The sequence below is a fragment of the Oryctolagus cuniculus genome, chromosome 1 (assembly GCF_964237555.1).
Source record: "Oryctolagus cuniculus chromosome 1, mOryCun1.1, whole genome shotgun sequence".
NCBI lineage: Eukaryota > Metazoa > Chordata > Mammalia > Lagomorpha > Leporidae > Oryctolagus > Oryctolagus cuniculus.
In genome coordinates, this window is record NC_091432.1 from 214,756,950 (window position 1) to 214,764,449 (window position 7,500).

At 39.6% G+C, this 7,500-nt stretch overlaps 1 long non-coding RNA gene across 1 annotated transcript; it reads right to left on the reverse strand.

Annotated features, from left to right (window-relative positions):
- Positions 1–472: 472 nt before the first annotated feature.
- LOC138847449 (uncharacterized) lies at positions 473–6,754 on the reverse strand. Its single transcript, XR_011385286.1, has 3 exons — positions 6,587–6,754; positions 1,799–1,984; positions 473–1,720 (listed from the first exon to the last, which is right to left on the reverse strand). It is a non-coding gene; the product is annotated as an uncharacterized lncRNA (long non-coding RNA).
- Positions 6,755–7,500: the final 746 nt, after the last annotated feature.

Consider the following 7,500-nt stretch of genomic DNA (forward strand, 5'->3'; position numbering starts at 1 on the left):
TAATATATGCTAAAGAGAATTGAAAATGAATCTTGATGTGAATGGAAGGAGAGAGGGAGCGGGAAAGGGGAGGGTTGCGGGTGGGAGGGAAGGTATGGGGGGGGAAGCCATTGTACTCCATAAGCTGTACTTTGGAAATTTATATTCATTAAATAAAAGTTTAAAAAAATGAAGCATTTGGACTATTAGAAATTTTGGGTGAGTGTTTAGGTAAGTGCAAGATTTTCCAAGGGTAAAAGCTATAAAAGGAGTCATAAAGCAAATAATTGATAAATTAGACTCCATAAAGTATGTTAAGTAACATTAATGAACTAGAAAACAGCCATAAATCGGACAATGGATTAATAGCTTTAACATAGAAAGCACACTTAGAAATCTTAAAATCCACTGGAAAAACACTAATGCTCAAATAGATATGTTAGCAAAGAAATATGAACAAATAAAAAGCCCATGGAAGAAAACATCACTAATAAACAGTGCAAGAAAATTTATTTTCTCCATAATAAAATAATTCTTTATTAAAATGGTGGTGCCACATTACTACTTTTCAACCAGCAAATAAAAAATAATAACCCACAAAAGGTAATTTGTGTGTTCTGAGACAGAACCTCTCTTTCACACCATGTTGTTAGGAATTTAAGTTCACAACCATTTTCTAGGCAACATTTATCTAGCACTACGTGACGGTATCTAATGCTTGACCCACACTAATTCTCTATGTATGCCTTCCTGAGAAGTGAGAGAGATGCCCTCAACTTATAATGGAGTTACAGTCCAATGAGCCCATTGTAAGTCGAGAGGCATTTACGACACCAGAAGCAAGAGACATAAATGCGTATTAGATAAACATATTGAGATGCCAAAACATGACATTCAAAAAACACTGGCCACACAGCATCAGTTGTCCTCCCTGTAAACGGGTGGCTGCTGGGGAGCTGCTGCTGCTGCCACCCCACTTTGCAAGAGAGTACGATGAGGCAGATTGTCAGCTTTGGAAAAGATCAAAATTCGGAATCCAAAGTATAGGGTTTCTACTGAGTGCATATCCCTTGTGCATCATCATGACATTGTTTAATCATAAATCACTACATCACAAGTCAGGGAACACCTGTATATATATATGAAGTTATTCCCAACAGTCTATGAAAACACTAAATACCAACAAATGTGAAGTGGTCCAAGGATTTCAAGTTTTTCATATATTGAGAACCCTTCTTCAAGGAGAAATTTGTGCAGATGTCTAATATAGAAATGAATAAAATATGGAGCTGCTCTGTTTGAAAAGTGAAAGAGGAGCCTGGAGCCAATCATTTCAATGACCCCCATCCCAATTCCTGCTTATCCCCAGCCCTGTGTTGGACCCAACACACTTGTGTCTAAGAATCCCCAAGACAACACGGAAAACTGGGGAAAAAAAACTACTATATAATATTAAAAGACTACTGAATTCATGCTTTGAGAAATGAATAATCATGGAAGCAAAAGTTCAAGATATCACATAACAATTAATACACGAACAATTAATACATGAACTCAACCACATACAGATATGTACGGAAGGATCCAGTGGTTATCTTTGTTTTGTTCTTTATAGGTGTCCGTACTTTTCCATATGTCTTCTTCAGACCATATATTCCTTTCATAATGGGGAGCAATGGGAAATCATTAACAAGTAGAGTTTTCATTCAGGCCCATTAATTCATGCTAGAATGATGATATGCTGCGATAGAAAAAAGGTATCTTAGAAATTTAAAGAAAATTTTATTAGAAACAGCTAAGGAGTGCTCCAATCACCTACCTCTGGGACATTTATCTTCAGTGTTTTTCAGAGCACATCTGAAATCTATTAGAGCCCCCAACTGGCTTTGGGAAACCTCTGTGTGCCTCCAGCCATTGCCACAGCAAATTGCCTCAGCTGTGGTCAAAATCAAAATTTTTCAGTTGCCTTGGTTGACCTAGAAATGTTTTATGTAATGGCCATTATCTGGAAGGGAAACAGTTGTTAGAAAATAAATCCTTTTATTTAAAAAAAAAAACACTTCATTTTGCTAAAGTGGTGCCAAGAAATATTCTTCATCATTTATACATGCAAGAAGAAAAAAAAACAAATATTTAGTAAATAAATGGAATCTCCAAAATAAATCCAAAGAAAAATCACTGTTAATCAATGTCTGGAGATATGAGGTGAGGAGTCATTTGACTTTTAATCTTTGAATACCAGAAATAACTCTGAGTGGGACTTTTATTTTCTTTCCTTCTTCCATTTAGTAAGCACTCATGGGTCCATAACCTGAAGCTATTGTTCCAGGAACTGGAAGCAGAAATTCATGCCCAGTGGAGGTAAGGATGCAGGCAGGAACATAAAGAAATGATTGCAGTTTTAGAGCGCTCTATTAAAGGTGTGTGTAGAATGTTCCAGAAATTCAAGAGGGAGAGTTACCAAGTGATATCCTAGGACTGTAGGCACAGGGAAAAGAAATTGTGAATGGGAAACAAGAGAGGGAAATTGCAACAGAAATCTCCAGTGCTCCTCCGAGGCAGTGCTAGTATTACAATTTTTTTAAGGCAGTAGAATAAAGGAAAAATGTTACATAAAAAGAAGGAACTGATCTAGCTCTATGTTGAGGATCACTAATCTCAGATGGGCCTCCCAGAGCCAAGGTACTCCAAAAAAGTCCTGAAATCATGGTTAGAATTTTACAGGGACAGGCACTGTGGGATACTGGGTTAAGCCTGCGGTTGCATCTCATCTCTACTTCTGATCCAGCTTCCTGCTAATGTGCATTCTGGAAGCAGCCCATGATGGCTCAAGTATTGGGGTCCCTGTCATCCATGTGGGAGACTTGGATGGAATTCCTGGCTCCTGGCTTTGGCCTGGCTCAGTCCCAGCTGTCACAGGCATTTGGGGACTAAAGTAGCAGATGGAAGAGAGAGAGAGAGAGAAAGAGAGAGATATCTGTCATTCTACCTTTCAAATAAATAAACCTTAAAAAGAAAAAAAAAAGCAGAGTTATAGAGAGGGAGAGACACAGAGAGAGATCATCCAGCTGCTGGTTCATTCCCCAAATGGCCACAACAGCTAGGGCTGAGCCAGGTTTGAAGCCAGGAGCCAGGAGTTTCATTCTGGTCACTCATGTGGGCACAGAGGCCCAAGCACTTTCGCCATCTTCCATTGCTTTCCTAGGCACACATTAGCAGGGAGCTGGATTGGAAGTGGAGCAGCTGGGACTCGAGCCTGCACCCTTACGGAATGTCAGTGTTGCACCCATATAGGAAGTTGCGGTTATAGGTGGTAACTTTACCCACTATGCCACAATGCCAGCCCCCAAATTAACAAATCTTTAAACAAAGAGAAAGAGAGAGAGAGAGTTAATTTTGGTGAAAAATTTTGAAGTCCATGGACAGTTTGTCCATAACATATATTTTCCATAAACTTTTTGAAAACCTCTTCTATTCCTGTAGCTCATTCACTCACATACTCTCTAAATTGATCAGCGTATTCCTTTTTCTCCATCCTGAAACATCCCATGTGACCTCCCTATTCTCTATCAGATAATCAATCTTGTGTATCTTTTTTATTTTAAAGAGGAAAATAGTAGCTTTTTATTTCTTTTTCTATATTTATGTTTAAGAGGCAGAGAAAAAAAAAAAACAGGCATAGAGAAGGCTTCCCAAATCCCTGTAATGCCCAGGACTGCTAGGCCATGCAAACCCAAGAGCCAAGAACTCCACCCAGGTCTGTGTGGTTGGCAGGGCCTGAAACTACTTGAGCCATCACTGTTGCCTCCCAGAACACATTAACAGGAAATTGGAATTGGGAGTGGAGCCGGGACTCAAACCTAGGCACTGGGATATAAGATGTGGGTATCCCAAATGGAGTCTTAACTCCTAGACCAAACGCCTATCCTCCTGCTTCCTTTTGCACTGAAAAGCAGAAGTGATCAAGAAGGCGCTGACATTTTGTGACATTTTGGTGTGTGTGCCCTTGTCCTCTGCCTTCCCTTCTTCAGTTGTGGATGAACTGATGGCCTCTAAGCTGACCATGATCCCTACCCATTGCCAAGTCAACATCACTGTTGCTTCAACAGTTGTTCCTCCCTCCTCTACCTCTTCAACTTCTGTCTCTCTACTAAGTCATTCACAGCAGCTTACTAAAACACTAGAAGATATTAAAATAAAATCCTCACTTGACCTCATATCCTCTCCCAGCCACTCTAACACATCCTTGCCTTTCCTTAGTGCAAAACCTTCATAAAGTTGTTTCCACATGCAGTCTCCAGTTCCACTCTTCCCATCTTCTCATAAATGCATCCATATCAGCATTTCCTCCCAACCGCTCTGAGGAAGCAGCCTTCATAAACAACTCCAACTTTCTCAACCACTCACACTGTGTCCCACACACCCCTTCACTACTGCCACTGGGCATCATGCAAGTTCACTTGTTCATTTATTGAGTTCATCTCAGCTGGACAGTACACTCCAAAACTCTATCCCCATGACCCAGAACATTGCCTGACACATAACAGGTACTCAATAAATACTTGTTCAATGAAAGTGTGAGAGCCCTAAGACATGCAATTATCAAGTGGAGAAGAGATTCAAACCCAGATGTACCTGGCTTTAAAACCATGTGCCCCAAAGCTCCGTTTTACAACCTAAGTTTCTGCTAAGAGTGATTGGAATAGATGGAAGAATCATTAGTAAAGCAGAGTCTACAACAGAAGGAAGATTTGGGTTAGAAAGCTGTGAAATGATTTAATATTTTGCAAAATAAGTGTAACATTAGAAAAGTTGCCTGCTTACTCAGAGGTGAGTCATCGGGTAGTCTCAGACATCTACTACATAATCCAGAATGAACAACAGAACAACCACAACCTCTAAATGGCAAAAGCAGGTGTCACAAAGCCCAAGCCTGCACATGAGGAGCCTGTAGGTTCTTCCAGAGTCATGAGGTTAGGGTTAGGCATATGAGCCACAGAAACTCAAAAACAGCAACTGGGGACCAGCATTGTGGTACAGCAAGTCAAGCCACCACCTGCCTCACCAGCATCCCAAGTGAGCACCAGTTCAAGACCCAGCTGCTACATTGCCAATCCAGCTCCCTGCTAATGTGTCTGGGAAGGCAGCAGCAGATGGCCCAAGAACATGTGCCCCTTCCAGCCATGTGGGAAACCTGGATGGAGTTCCAGGCTCCTGGCTTTGGCCTGGCCCAACTGCAGTCATTATGGCCATTTGGGGAGTGAACAAGCAGGTGGAAGATGACTTCCCTCTCTCTTTCTCTGCGTGTGTGTCTCTTGCTTTCTGTCACTCTGCCTTTCAAATAAAAAATATCTTTAAAAATAACTAAATAAACAAAAGCAGTCAACTATGAGAATGGGGTTAAAGGAGCATGCACATAATTTCCAAAAGCTTTGGCCTGGGCTACTTTCATTCAGCCTTATCAGAGCCCTTCCCACTGCCATAGTGATTCTCCAGAAACACAGCAGAATGCAGGCTGGTACAAGGTAATTATTTAGAACAATAATCTAAGGTTATTCAGGTGAGATAAAGTTATACTCAGGATCTTCTTTTAAGGTGGACAGATAACTTGTATTTTATAAAGATACCCATAGAAGCTGGTTGCAACATTTTAAAACTGGCATTGAAGAAGTAACACTCATATCTACTTAATGCAAGAGTTCAATCCCCAATCATTCTGGATAAATAGAAGACTATTGTGATTCTCCAAAGGATCAAAGAGATAATCAATAAATGGTCTTCATTTTTATGAGTTCAATTCATGCCAAAGGTGTTAGAGAGCTAATAGATATCACAGCTGTCATAGCAAAGGCATTTGAAAGGTAATGTATATCACCATGTTGGCATCTGCTGTCCACCATCGACACAAGTTAATATTCACGGGGCAGTCAATGGTGGATTGCTCACTTTATCAGTTCTGTGGTCTAAAGAAATTACAGTTTGGTGAGCAACAAAATACAGCTTTTCCGAAGAAGACATCGGTTTTCCTAAGATTAGTTGTGTAATATCCTCAAAACAGGAAATAAACCAGAAGTACCTACGGAAATTTCATTAATCAGGCTGTTAGCTCTGCAGACAAAAAGAAAGCTAAGTAAGAGCTTATTACTAACTTTTGCAAGTTTTTTCAACCTCATTTGCACTTGTGGTCTCAGATTTCACTGCTGGCACTATGCACAGTATTTTTGAGCTTGTTTTTGTCACACACATGAAGATTCATTGAACTTGAAAGTCCCGCCCAGTTCATGTGGATTGAAACCATAACTAACTACCTTGTCACATGTTTTTTATTGCCAATAGATATACAGAGCTTTCCAAAGAATAATTATTATTCTAGTGTGGAGGTTTTCCAAAGGCTCAAAAAAGTAGACTGTAGGTCTTGAGAAACTGAAAAACTTGTTTATAATTTTTAATCAGCGAAAGAATGTGCTCAAAATTAAGACACAGAAAACAGCTCATTCTCTTGAAAAGGGAACATAAAGCATTTAAAATTAAATTTCCCCATCTTTTTTGGAGCCAGATTCTAAGACCTGTGAAGTAAAAAATGTTACACGTGGAAAAAAATACTTACGCTTTTCTGTACTCAGTAATCCAAATGGCATATGAAATGCTTTAAAGTTTTTTATTTTTCGCTTGTAAAAAGGAGATGGAAGTGTCTTCCAAATGTCATTAGGATCATCAATCTGCCTCTTGATGAAAATTTTAAAGTCCCCACAACATGAGATCCAAACATATGAAACTTAAAAACAACAAAAAAAATCTATTACAGGAGTTAAAACTATAGTCTGTGCTACAACTGTGTGCATTTGAAGAGTAGACCAGTTCACTTGCTCTCTTTCTCTCTTTACCTTTCAAAAAACAAAATAATAATTAAGACCAAAGGCTCTAAACATATTAGATTTTTTTGAGAGAGAGAGAAAGAAATAGATCAAAAGAGAGAGAACTTCCATTCATTGTTCTATTCCCCCAAAAGCCCATACCATCCAGCGCTGGGCTAGGCTGAAGCCAGGACCAAGAATTCAGCCTAGGTCTCCCCTATGGGTGGCAGTGACTCAACTACTTGAGCCATCACCACTACCTCTCAGGGTCCACATTAGCAGGAAGCTCGAATTTGGAAGCCAAGCTAGAACTTGAACCCTGGTACTCCCAATCGGTCTATGAGCATTATCAATTTTCTCATCTGAAAAAAAAAAAAAAGAGAGATAAAGTATAACAAGTTTCACTGGCTTGCTGAAAGAATTAAGTTAGGTACAGTAAAGGTCCAAGCACTGTGAACAAATGATTATGATTGTGATCATATAAACAATAGCAATCGATTAGTCTGTTTTCTCTTGCTACCACCACTGCCCTGCCTGGAACATAGCCACATAGTATTTTCTTTCAAGTATTATAAAATAACTGAGGAGCTTCATCTTAAGGTGGATCCATGCTCTTCAAAGACAAGAAACATGAAGGCCCCTCTCATTCCATTTGCTTTAACGTCTT